Below are 12811 nucleotides of genomic sequence, written 5' to 3' on the forward strand. Positions count from 1 at the left end.
CTCTGGGATTTCCCTCTGGTCTAAATAAGGACCTCCATGCCTCGCGCTACTTCACACGGTCAACGAGGAACCTTCATTGAAGACTCAGAGAAGTGAAACTATGAAGTCGACCACATTCACCGCACACTGGCGAGAAGCTCTACGAATCAAAAAGGCTTTCGAAGCGGTTCAAAAGGTTTACTATCCGCTTCTCGCAGCTGTTAGTGCTCCGCGTAAGCAACGCCGGCCATTATTGCATACTTTTGTCTATTATACAATGCGCTGTTGTAATATGTTATGGGCGCCACGGTATCATACAGTGACAGACCCATCACTACTTGCAATTTACCTCAGTGGTGATGGGTCTGTTATCGTTTGTGGGCAAATGGGTGTATTTTAATTTTTTAGATGGAGCAATGCTCGGGATTTCGGTTGCTGGAGCGGTGAAGGGTCCGAAGGGCCTATTAATACTGTATCTCAAATAAATAATAATAACAATTGATTAGACCTGATAAGCATTAATATGGTGGCAGTGCAGTTCAAAGAGGCTTTTGATATGCACCTGGTTTGCCTCTGTGATTCGAATCAGTGGTATTGGAGTGATACATTGCCGCACATTGAGAATATTTTTATCCGCAGAAAAGAAGACAGGTAAATCAAGAGACCATTATAGCCATACTCTCAGTGGCCACGTTGTAAAGCTGGGAGATTCCTGTAACCAATAAAATTGTTCATGGTCTTCTGCTGCTACAGCCTATGCAGTTTATGCTCCTACATATGCGTTCCGTAGTTTTGCTGTGGCAGAAGTTCGTGCACCGACAGGTTACACGGTCGCACGCTGATGCTACTCTACATTTAATTGACACCTTTAGTTTATTTATGGAACAAACTCTTCCGGCCTAACGGGGCGACAGGCCACCAATCCACCTATTTAACAGAAGAAAAATAAGGGCTTGAACTGCTGTTCTACCGTGGCGCCCCATCTCACTGAACAAACTGCACTTGGCCTTTGCGTATTAACTTTCTTGCTCAATTTTACCTTCTTTGCAGTTAACCTGACGACAATTACGATCCTGTCCCGAGGCAAGTGCGGCTTGTCAAGATGCGTTACTCGCTACCTGGTGGCCATGGCAGCGGCGGATCTCCTGATGGTCATCCTGGACCTGATACTGAAGCACATCCCCATCGTATACTGGAGAGAGTTCAGTTTCGTGCAGTCCCTCCCAGTCTGTAACATCCACACTGCCCTGCTGTTCGCAGCTGCGGATTGTTCTGTCTGGTTCACCGTCACTTTCACCTTTGATCGATTTGTAGCCATTTCAAGCCAGAAGTTAAAAGCGAAGTACTTCACAGAGAGAACAGCGGCAGTAGTGATCGGGACAGTGACTGTGATGAGCTGTTTAAAGAACACTTTCTGGTATTTTATGTTGACGGGGCGATACCTGCAGACGAACTTTCCCTGGTTTTGTGCAGCAGTGGACAGTGTTCGTTCCTCGCGTTTTTGGGCAATAGAAGAGTTGATTGAATATGTTATTACTCCGGGAGTCCCGTTCGTTCTGATTCTACTGCTTAACACCTTAACAGTGAGGCCCATTCTGGCCGCAAACAGAGCGCGCCGGAGACTCCTGGGGCGGAACAGCGGAGACTGCGGGCAGAGTTCCAAAGACCCGGAGATGGAGAGCCGTAGGAAATCCATCATTTTGCTCTTAGTTATCTCGGGCAATTTTATAATTTTGTGGTCACCTTTCATCGTGTATGCTATCTGCTTTCGTGTACAATGTATTCGGACTTCTCTCTATGGATGTCAATATCTTCATTAAGCAGATTGGATTCATGCTACAGCTCCTGAGCTGCTGCACCAACACTGGCATTTACGCCGTGACCCAGACTAAGTTCAGAGGGGAGTTGAAAAAAGCAGCGACATATCCCTCACTGCAATTCTAAAACTGATAAGATAAGAAGGTTTTCCAAATTCACAATCAATGTTTGGGGATCAATGCTCTTGTCGCGGTTCTGTTTGGTTATATTTTGTGCGGGGAGAGGGATATTTAAGGGACAGTTTTCTTGCAGGAGAGGGTCTTAGCAATAGTGTGGCTGTTCTTTGGTTTATCTTGCTTTCGTGGTTACCTGGAGAAGAAAAGTCTTGGAGTTGGACACTTGGATAAGAAATGAAACTTTGAACTTTGTACTTTTGAACATACTGGCTAACGCTGGCCTTGGTTTACTGTTTTACCTTGAGGGGAATTTTATTCTGCTTTGACAAAGCGAGTCACAGAGTCACAGAAAAGTACAGCACACAACAGGCTATTTGGCCCATCTAGTCCATTTAAATTGCCTACTGCCATCGACCTGCACCAGGAGCATACTCTTTCAACCCCTAATATATAGGAGGGGTGATTGATAAATTCGTGGCCTAGGGTAGACGAAGTCAATTTCAGAAAACCTAGCATACTTATTTATCAACATAGTCCTCTCCTACGTGTACACACTTAGTCCAGCGTTCGTGGAGCATACTTTGTAGAAGTGGTCCACAGTAGGGGTTACTGATAAGTTCGTGGCGCAATGTAGAAGGAGATGAGTTATTAACTTCAAACTTTCTGCATTATCACTCAAAGAGTTGAACTGCACGTGCATGTAACGAGAGCGTCTAGGACCTTATTTAAAGTTCTCTTTAATGTAACAATCGGACTCGCATGCAACACATGCGCTGGCAGCGAATTCCACTGTCTCAGCACCCTCAGAGTGAAGAACCCCAATGGTCCTCTTATACTTTTCACCTTTTACCCTGAACCGATGACATCTAATTGTCGTCCCAGCTAACCTGAACGGAAAAAAAACCTGCTTGAAATTACCCTATCTATACTATCTATAGTAAATCTGTGGAATTAACTGCCACAGACTGTGGTGGACGCCGAATCTGTGCTTATATTTAAGGCGGAAGTTGATCGTTTCCTCATCGGCCAGGTCATCAAAGGATATGGAGAGAAGACAGGTGTATGGGGTTGAGAGAGTTGTGGGATCAGCCATGATGGAATAGTGGACGGACTCGATGGGCTGAATCGCCTAATTCTGCTCCTATGTCTTATGGTCTTATGGTTTTATGGTCTTATACCACTCATAATTTTGTATGCATCTAACAAATCTTTCAAACCTTTCAAACTTCTTTCCTGTATGTAGGTGACCAAAACAGCACACAGTGCTCTAAAGTAGGCCTCACCAACTTCTTCTACAACTTCAACAGAACATCACATGTCCTATGCTCAAAACTTTATGATGAATAAAGAATTACATACAACAAGTAATTATAAATAATTTAAAAAACAAATAAAGTATGCAGCAGTATGTATTTACAAAGTAAACTGCATTATGAAAAACAGATTATTGTGTTTACGGGGCAATGGATACAGAGGGTGCGTGGGGCATAACTAGAATAGTTGATCAGATTAGAGGGCTGAAGTAAGAAACCTTTTCGCCAATTTTGTGTGTGTGTGTGTGTTGTGTGTTAATTGCTGGAAAAGGCAGTTTCCACGATGGAAGCATCTCCAAGTTTTATTTTCCACTTAGTTTGACCCGAGCACACGCAAGCCCTGCAGTGATGGCGTACTCTAGACCAGGCGCTCCCAACCTCCCCTATGCGATGGCGGTCAGGATAGAACTCACGCATCTGTTGTGGTGAGGCAGGGAGTGCAGCGGGGATTGACAAGGACGTTGCCAGGATTTGAGTAATGGAGTTATGGGGAGAGGAGTGACAGGCTTGGCATTTATTCATGGGAGTGTAGCAAACAGAAGAGTGACCCTATAAAAGTTTATCCATCCACAAGGGGTGCAGATAGGATGAGCTCACAGTGTTTTTGCCCAGGTTAGAGGAATCAAGAAATGGAGGGCACGGGATTTAAGATGAGAAGGGACAGATATAACAGGTTCCCAAAGGGCAACTTTTTTACCGAAAGGGCGGTCTGTATAATGAACGAGATGCCAGAGGAAGTGGTTGAGGGAGGTATATGAACAATATTAAGGACACTTGGAGAGGTCAATGGATAGGAAAGCTTTAAAGTGATATGAGGAAAAGCCAGGCATAAGGGACTACCTCAGGAGAAGATCTTGGTCAGCAAGGATGCGGACCAAAGGGCTGTCTCCATGTTTTGTGACTCTGTGAGTTCAGTGACCTTTGGCAGGTTAACGCACACTAAGTGCTTGTGGAAGTCAGCAGGTCAGGCAGCATCTATGGAAAGCTCGGAAAGTCGACGTTTCGGGCCAAGACCCTTCATCATGACTTGTGTAAGAGTCATAAAGTGTCCCAGGTGTTCAAGTGAAAGCGATGCCAGTCCGGTGGGTAGACTCCAGGGTTCAATTCTGATCTCTGCGGGTGTGTGTGTGTGTGTGTGTGTGTGTGTGTGTGTGTGTGTGTGTGTGTGTGTGTGTGTGTGTGTGTGTGTGTGTGTGTGTGTGTGTGTGTGTGTGTGTGTGTGTGTGTGTGTGGCTGTAGTATGCGAAATCTCCATATGATTTTTGCGTGGGTTGTGCACTCATCCCTATAGCCCCACGTTAGTCCCCAAATTATTCACTATGACCTACTCTCTCCCCACAGCCCTGTGTCATTCCCCAAACTAATCCCACTTTCCCACTCTCTCCCCACAGCCCTGTGTGAGTCCCCAAACTAATCCCACTGTCCCACTCTCTCCCCACAGCCCTGTGTCAGTCCCCAAACTAATCCCACTGTCCCACTCTCTACCCACAGCCCTGTGTGAGTCCCCAAACTAATCCCACTGTCCCACTCTCTCCCCACTGCCCTGTGTCAGTCCCCAAACTAATCCCACTGTCCCACTCTCTACCCACAGCCCTGTGTCAGTCCCCAAACTAATCCCATTGCCCCACTCTCTCCCCACAGCCCTGTGTCAGTCCCCAAACTAATCCCACTGTCCCACTCTCTACCCACAGCCCTGTGTGAGTCCCCGAACTAATCCCACTGTCCCACTCTCTACCCACAGCCCTGTGTGAGTCCCCAAACTAATCCCACTGTCCCACTCTCTCCCCACAGCCCTGTGTCAGTCCCCAAACTAATCCCACTGTCCCACTCTCTCCCCACTGCCCTGTGTCAGTCCCCAAACTAATCCCACTGTCCCACTCTCTACCCACAGCCCTGTGTGAGTCCCCAAACTAATCCCACTGTCCCACTCTCTACCCACAGCCCTGTGTCAGTCCCCAAACTAATCCCATTGCCCCACTCTCTCCCCACAGCCCTATGTCAGTCCCCAAACTAATCCCACTGTCCCTCTCTCTACCCACAGCCCTGTGTGAGTCCCCAAACTAATCCCACTGTCCCACCCTCTCCCCACTGCCCTGTGTCAGTCCCCAAACTAATCCCACTGTCCCACCCTCTCCCCACAGCCCTGTGTCAGTCCCCAAACTAATCCCACTGTCCCACTCTCTACCCACAGCCCTGTGTGAGTCCCCAAACTAATCCCACTGTCCCACTCTCTCCCCACTGCCCTGTGTCAGTCCCCAAACAAATCCCACTGTCCCACACTCTCCCCAGAGCCCTGTGTCAGTCCCCAAACTAATCCCACTGTCCCACTCTCTCCCCACAGCCCTGTGTCAGTCCCCAAACTAATCCCACTGTCCCACTCTCTCCCCACTGCCCTGTGTCAGTCCCCAAACTAATCCCACTGTCCCACTCTCTACCCACAGCCCTGTGTGAGTCCCCGAACTAATCCCACTGTCCCACTCTCTACCCACAGCCCTGTGTGAGTCCCCAAACTAATCCCACTGTCCCACTCTCTCCCCACAGCCCTGTGTCAGTACCCAGACTAATCCCACTGCCCCTTTGTGTTCCCACAGGACGTTGATTGGGATGGAGCGTATCATTTACGAGAAGAGGCCGGTGAAATCTGGTCACCCTGGAGCGTAGGCTAATGAGGGGTGACAGTATAAAACCACCAGGGGCAGGATCAGAGAAACAAGAGATTCTGCAGGTGCTGGGAATCCAGAGCGACAGACACAAAATGCTGGCAGAATTCAGTGAGTCAGAAAACATCTATGGAAATGAATAAACAGTCGATGTTTCTGGTCGAAACCTTTTGCGGTAGGAGAATGGTCGGTGAGGTTCTTCCTTCCAAGTGCAGGGAAGTCTGAAACTAGAGTGCACAAGTGAAAGGGTGCTGTATTGTAGGAAAAGACTGTGGGACTTGAGAGGTTAATGGGCTGCTGTAAGTTTCCACTGAGCAGGTGGTATTTGGTGGGGTAGTGGGTTGTTAATGTAGCAGAATGGATGGCGTCGGGCCAGGAAATGCAACAATGCAATCGGTCCCAGCTCGTCAACCGCAACGCGTCCTATATTGTCCTGTGGTAACTGTACCATGTAGGCATGTAGAGGCAAAACAGGATGTCCTTGTCCGTGTAGGCATGTAGAGGCATTGTACAGGATGTCATTGTTCTAAGAAGTCAGTATGACTTTGTAGAGTGTAAGGGGATATATATAAGGGGCCAGGGGCTGTGAGGTGCAGAAGGAGAAGAAGACAGGGAGAGGACGATATGCAGTCCGTGGAGAAGGAAAACAACTAGCAAGACCAGAAGGAACCCCAGGTGGGGACGAAACATCCCAGGTGAAGACCGCGTTCGCTGGCGTGGGTGCTTCATCACACCTGTTCCTGGCCCCGTATGAGTCGTGTGGGAGTGGGATTAACCACACGTTGATAAGTATTGCTTGTATCGGGAAAAGGGCAGTTGCACAGCCGTGGGTAGTTAAGCTAAGCCGCTTTCTGCAATGACGTGTCGTGTATGTTAAACATTTACCTTACCAATAAACAAGTGTAATACTGTGATCCGTGGTCTAGTCTCATTCTTGTCGCGGGTACATTTTCTCTGATACCACGTTCCTGCTTGGTCGGATAACTTTCCGTCCATAACAGGTGCTGAGTATATGAACCCACGCAATCTCCCAGGCAAGGCCTCATCAGTGCAGGATAAAGCTTCTACATATCATACTTGCTTTTATATACTAGTCCTCTTGAAATGAATACTACCCTCGCATTTGCCTTCCTCTCCCCTGACTCAACCTAACTATTAAGCTTTAAGGAATCCTTGTTTAGAGGGATATGGGACGAGCTTACATGGACATCCTGATCAGCATTGACTAGTTGGGCAGAAGGACCGCGAATGAGTTGATGGCCACTATGTCACTGGCATTTGGGGCAGCAACGAAGGTCCATCTCTGATGGTACGCAGGGCTTCCTGCAGCTTGACAGTAGCTTCCACTTGGTTTTCACCTCTGTTTGCCATGCAGGATCCGGGAGGTGACTCACGAATACCGTGACACTCAGATCCAGAAGAGTTCAACATTGCTGTTCCGTAACAGTTGCATTGGTCCGGTCAAGGTTGCCGAACCCTCGCAGCTGGAGGACGGATGGACCACTCTTCGGCTGGCCTCTACCTTTTAACCTTGTATCCAGATTGCACATGTTCAATGAATAGTGTGGTTAAAGAGCCATGCTGTGTGCACAATGATCGGGGCATCGATGATAAGAGCAGTAAGGTGTGCAAAACTCTAGTGAGATCATTCTTGGAGTATTTTCTTCACTTCTGGTCGCCCCATCATAGGAAGGATGCACAGGCTTGGGAGAGGTTGCAAAAGACGGTGACCACGGTACTGCCTGGACTGGCAAATCTAACCTCTCAGGAGAGTTCGGACAAACTTGGGCAGTTTTCCCTTGAACCTGGATTGCGGTCTGATCAAGGATTGTAAAGTTATAAGAGACATAGATAGATTAGACAGTTGGGTTTTTTTCTCTCTCTCTCTCCAGCGTGGAAATGTCTAACAGTAGAGGGTATTAAAAGTGAGTGGGAAAAGTTTAAAGGAGATGAGCCAGGCAAGTTCCTTATCACACAGAGCGTGGAATGGACTGCTGGGGTAGTGGTGGAGGCAGATATTATAGAGGCACTGAGACAGACACAGGAAGAGACGGGAATGAAAGGATAGGAATCAGGCATGGTCAGACAAAATGTGTTTCGTTCCATAACGTGGTCCAGACAGATTCGATGGGCTGTAGGGCCTGTTCCCCTGTTGATCTACTTTTTGATTTCCCCCAAATAGATCAGACATGCTATACAGAAGGAGAGAGGAAACGGACAGTCTGACGTGGTGAGAACCGTGCCGGAATCTATAATAAAGGACGTAATTAAGGAATACCTTGAGTAGAATGATCGAATTGTACAGAGCCAGTGGGAGTTTCTGAAAAAGTAATGTTTGGCAATCTTTGAGGATGTGGCTCAAACAATAGATAAAGAAAAGTCTGTCTTTTGACAATGGGAAAGTTACAACTACAAACGTGTATGTTTATTCTGTCAAAGGCCCTTTGTTCAATTACAATGTTCCTCCGCTTCCTTTTGCTTTTTGCAGATGGTTCTTCCTCATACCTCTGATGAAATAAGCGGCTTGAAACCCTGGCCGATACCTCTCATTACAGAGGGAGACAATGCTTCCTCTGTGCTCTTGGCAAAGACTGATCGGAGACCAGCTGCTCGCTTCAGCCTGGAATGCGGCCTTCTTGGGTAGATTATGGGTGGTCTTCTGCTTCTGTAGCCCATCCACTTCCAGCCTCAAGGTGTTCTGCATTTAAAGAAGCTCTTCTGCATACCGTTGTTGTAATGCCTTGTTATTTGATTTACTGTCGCCTTCCTGCCAGCTTTAACCAGCCTGGCAATGCTCCTCTGACCTCTCTCAATAAGGCATTTTCGCCCACAGAACTGCTGCCTACTGGGATGTGTTGTGTTTTTTTTTTGCTTTTTGCAACATTCTCTGTAAATTCTGGAGTTTGTTATGTGTAAACCCAATGAGATTAGCTCTTGCTTATATACTCAAAGCATCCTACTGGCGCCAACAATCCTTCCACATTCAAAGTCACTGAGATCATACTTTTGCCCCCTTTCTGATGTTTCGTCTGGACAACTGAACTCCTTGACCATGTCTGCTTGCTTTTCTGCATCGCGGTAATGCCACGTGAGTGGCTGGTAAGATATTTGCATTAGCAAGATAATACAGATGGCCACTGAGTGCCCGCCAAGTTTGTTCTGACCTGCTATGACGGCTATCGAATTTACCTCTTCACTCTTGCTTGCCGGTCAGTGCCCCTCTGATTCTCCTACTCAGTTGTGGAGGGAGATGGGGGAGGGACATGTGAGGAGAGTGCTGTGCTACTGGAAAAGGCGGTCTGCAAAATACGGGCTTTACTTAGGACCCACTGCAGCTCCAAACGTTCACTGAGGGCTTGTGGGAAAGCAGATTAACTTTTGCTGAGCTGGGGTGGGGAACCTGGGGATACAGGCAGAGCATGTAAATAAATCTCTCTCTCTCTCTCTCTCTCTCTCTCTCTCTCTCTCTCTCTCTCTCTCTCTCTCTCTCTCTCTCTCTCTCTTCTTAAATACCTGGGTAGGGTGCAATGCTGATTTTGTTATGGTTATTATTGTATAGATTTATTGAGGATGTCCGCCAGAAAACGATTATTATGTTGTATATGGTGACATTTATGAGATTTGCTTCTAAAATATAGTTTGAGCTTTGAGTTTTGAATTGTGTACTTTGTGCTGTGTGTGACTGTTGGTAATATGTTTTAGTACTTTGACTCTGCAGTTATGGTGTCTCGTTTGGCTCTATTCATGAGCATTCATGTATGGTTGAATTACAATGAAACTTGAAATGAATTGAATTGAAATTCCATTTGATCTCCCTGGGGTCTTGACAGCATACTCTTACATCTTGCCGCAGAATTTCCATTTTAATGGCGTCTTTCCTAGTGAGAGAGAGAGAGAGAGAGAGAGAGAGAGAGAGAGAGAGAGAGAGAGAGAGAGAGAGAGAGAGAGAGAGAGAGAGAGAGAGAGAGAGAGAGAGAGAGAGAGAGAGAGAGGGAGAGGAGAGAGAGAGAGAGAGACAGCTAATTCAATTACCCCGGTTGAATACAAGTGCTAAATACAAACAGAGCTGAACAATTCCCATGATCACAAATGAGACACCAGCAAAATAAAGTAAAAACCCAGAGCCAGTCTAAAGACAAACAATTAGACGTAAAAGATAAGCAGTCGAAGGAACACTCCGTACCCATGAGGTTACAGTAAGAAAATGAAATCCACATGCTCGCAGAAAAAAAATCATTTTTAAAAGCAACCCTTGACTGGGCCATGTATGTTACAGCGAAAAAGCCTGCAGATAGGCAAGAGAAGTACAAAGGCCTTAACAAGGAAGATTGAAAGATCGCGTTCATCTTTACACATATATCATGATCATCATCATGTGCCTTCCGGGATGACGTGGACGATCATCGTCATTCCATGAACATGAATGCTGTTTGCAAATTTTGCCACAGAAGTGGTTTACACTGTCCACTTCTGGGCAGTGCCGTTCCAGGATGGGTGACCTAAGCGGTAATCAATACCCTTACAAAAGAACTTAAGAGACAGGAGACAGAGTAGGACATCTGGCTCGTTAAGCCTACTCTGCCATTCCTCCAACCGTGAAGCCTACTCATTAAGCCTACTCTGCCTGCAACCGTGGTCCATACTGGCTCGGGCATGTTGCATACGGCATACAGCCCATTCACTGCCTCAGATTCTACCCCTCATTCCTGGTGTCTTCCCTGCTGTCCCTACGAGGAGGAAGGCCAGGAAATCAAAGGATCTGTTCACCTCCGCTGGCCTGCAGATTTCCTCTAGGCACGGTGTAGCACCTGCTTACCCCCACCCCCCAATCAGGGTCGCGGAAGCCGTGTGAGCAGGTGGTCATTTTGTGCAGCTGGCTGTGCGACCACTGGCAACAGGTACTCCAGGTGTGGCCTCACCAGTACCCTGCACAGTTGCAGCATAATCTCCCTATTCCTAAATCCAATCCCTCTAGTGATGAAGGCCAATATTCCAGTTGCCTTCTTGACAGCCTGCTGCACCTACACACCAGCTTTTTGTGATTCATACACATGCACTCCCAGGTCACTCTGCATTGCAGCATGTTGCATTTTTACTATTTAAATAATAATCTGCTTTCAGTTTTTGTTCCTCTCCTTTATCAACATTGTACTCTTTCTGCCAGATTCTTGCCCACTCACTTAACCTATCTGTCTCTCTCTGTATAGTTTCGGTATCTTCTGTACAATTTGCTTTTCCACTCAATGTAGTATCATCAGGAAACTCTGATTCACTACACTTGGTCCCCTCTTCCAGATCGTTACTTTATATCGTGACAAAAGTTTTGACAAAATTCCACACGGAAGGTTAGTTAGGAATCGTTAGGTATTAATATTGAAGTAGTAAAATAGATTCAACAGTGGCTGGATGGGAGATGCCAGAGAGTAGTGGTGAATAACTGTTTGTCAGGTTGGAGGCCGGTGACTAATGGTGTGCCTCAGGGATCTGTACTGGGTCCAATGTTGTTTGTCATATACATTAATGATCTGGATCATGGGGTGGTAAATTGGATTAGTAAGTATGCAGATGATAGTAAGATAGGTGGCGTTGTGGATAATGAAGTATGTTTTCAAAGCTTGCAGAGAGATTTACGCCAGTTAGAAGAGTGGGCCGAAAGATGGCAGATGGAGTTTAATGCTGATAAATGTGGGGTGCTACATTTTGTTAGGAATAATCAAGATAGACATGCATGGTAAGTGGTAGGGCATTGAGGAATGCAGTACAACAGAGTAATCTAGGAATAATGGTGCATAGTTTCCTGAAGGTGGAATCTTATGTGGATAGGGTGATGAAGAAAGCTTTTGGTAAGCTGGCCTTTATAAATCACAGCATTGAGTATAGGGGCTGGAATGTAATGTTAAAATTGTACAAGGCATTGGTGACGCCAAATTTGGAGGGTTGTGTACAGTTCTGGTCAATGAATTATAGGAAAGATGTCAACAAAATAGAGAGAGTACAGAGGAGATTTACTAGAATGTTACCTGGGTTACAGCACCTAAGTTACAGAGAAAGGTTGAACAAGTTAGGTCTTTATTCTTTGACGAGTAGAAGGTTGAGGGGTGACTTGATAGAGGTATTTAAAATTATAAGGGGGATAGATAGAGTTGACGTGGAAAGTCTTTTTCCATTGAGAGTAGGGGAGATTCAAACAAGAGGACATGAGTTGAGAGTTAAGGGGAAAAGTTTAGGGGTAACACGAGGGGGAAGTTCTTTACTCAGAGAATGGTAGCTGTGTGGAATGAGCTTCCAGTAGAAGTGGTAGAGGCAGGTTCGATATTGTCACTTAAAAAAAACTTGGATAGGTATATGGAAAGGAAAGGAATGGAGGGTTATGGGCTGAGTGTAGGTAGGTGGGACTAAGTGAGAGTAAACATTCAGCACGGACTAGAAGGGACAAGATGGCCTGTTCCCCTGCTGTAATTGTTATATGGTTATATAACAATGGTGGACCTAGCACCGACAGGTACAACACAAAACTCACCACTGATTGCCAACTAGAGTAACATCCATGTATCTAAATTCTCTGCTTTCTATTCGTTCACCAATCCTCTATCCATCCGCATAACTACAAACTCCATGCATCCTCATCTTATGTATAAGTCTTTTATGTGGCATCTTATCGAATGCTTTCTGGAAATTCAAGTAATAACGTCCATCTGTTCCCCTCTATCCACTGCGCTTGTTATAACCTCAAAGAACTCCAGTAAGTTTGTCAAACAGGACCTGCTTTTGTTGAATTACAATTTCATGATGAGCACTGTTCCATTCGTACATGCCTCAGATATTTCTCTGTTTAACTGTAATGTTATTATTCGCTGGCAGATAGACAACTCCCACCAGTGATTTTTTTTTTTACTATTCCTAACCTCCACCCAGATGGATCCAA

The sequence above is a fragment of the Hemitrygon akajei genome, chromosome 24 (genome assembly GCF_048418815.1).
Source record: "Hemitrygon akajei chromosome 24, sHemAka1.3, whole genome shotgun sequence".
Lineage (NCBI taxonomy): Eukaryota > Metazoa > Chordata > Chondrichthyes > Myliobatiformes > Dasyatidae > Hemitrygon > Hemitrygon akajei.